Source organism: Nematolebias whitei, chromosome 2, assembly GCF_014905685.2.
Source record: "Nematolebias whitei isolate Nwh7 chromosome 2, NemWhi1, whole genome shotgun sequence".
In the NCBI taxonomy this organism is placed as follows: Eukaryota; Metazoa; Chordata; class Actinopteri; order Cyprinodontiformes; family Rivulidae; genus Nematolebias; species Nematolebias whitei.
Window position 1 is genome coordinate 2728178 of NC_056499.1, and position 1240 is coordinate 2729417.

The window sequence follows — 1240 nt, forward strand, 5'->3', positions numbered from 1 at the left end:
TTCTGTCTAATAATGGCTGGATGATCTCTCAGTAGTGCTTCTGACAACTAAAATGCAGTTTGACAATAAATGTAAAAAAGGTGGTAAAAAGTCAAACTTGTATATTTTAACCACATTAATTTATGTTACTACAGTATTTACGTAATGCAGTCAAAGAGTCACTGCACAGATAAAACATGGAGCAATACGGCTGAACACCCAGTTGGTTTCCTGAGACATCCCTTAGTTCTGCTGCTGCAGGCTTAGACTAGTGGAGGACAAGTTCACCTCATTTCATCAAATTCATACTTAGTATTTGTCATTATTTCTATCTTAACATGGTTTTTGTATTTTCTCCTACAGAAAACACACCTGGGCATGTCATTCTGTGTCTGGCTCTACTTCCTGTCCTCTCAAACCCAGCGGGTCGAAGCAGATGGCCACTCGTCATGAGCCTGGTTCTGCTGGAACCAGTTAAAAGGGAGTTTTTCCTTTCCACTGTTGCCCTGTGTTTGCTCAGGATGGGAGACTGCGATGAAACTCAATCTGCTGTCTACCCTATCTTAGACAAATAATGTCGCTATAGGAATTTTTATATATATATGAATTTTTGTTCAGTGCCCTGAGACGACTTCTGTTGTGACTTGGCACTATATAAATAAACTGAATTGAACTAAATTATCTTGAACCAGTAAAAAGAAAAAGGAATTAGTAACAAAAAAAAAAAAGGTTAGTGATGTTTTGCTTACGTTGTTAATACAGAATTAATTCAACTTCAATTTATGAGGAAGAAACCTTTAGGAGAACTCAGGACAAGCCGTCACTAACGAACTAAGTGTATTGGACCAAGCACTGAACCCTGAAGAACTCCATGACTAACTGTGGTGTATGAAGAAGATTCATTATTTACATTTACAAACTGGAATCTATCAGATAAATATGATTTAAACTAATTTAGAGCTGTTCCTGTAATTCCAACATCATGTTCAAGTCTCTGTAATAGATGATGATCAAATGCAGCACTGAGGTCTAACAGGACCAGTGGAGACACCTGTCCATTGTCAGAGAACATGAGAATATCATTAGTAACTTCCACCAGTGCAGATTCAGTGCATGTGGTGAGCTCTAAACCCTGACTGAAACTCTTCAAACAGATTATTCCTTTGTAGATGTTCACGCAACTGACCTGCAACTATGATCTCTAAAATGTTTGAGATGAAAGTTAGATTAGATATAGGTCTATAGTTGATGAAAGTTAGAT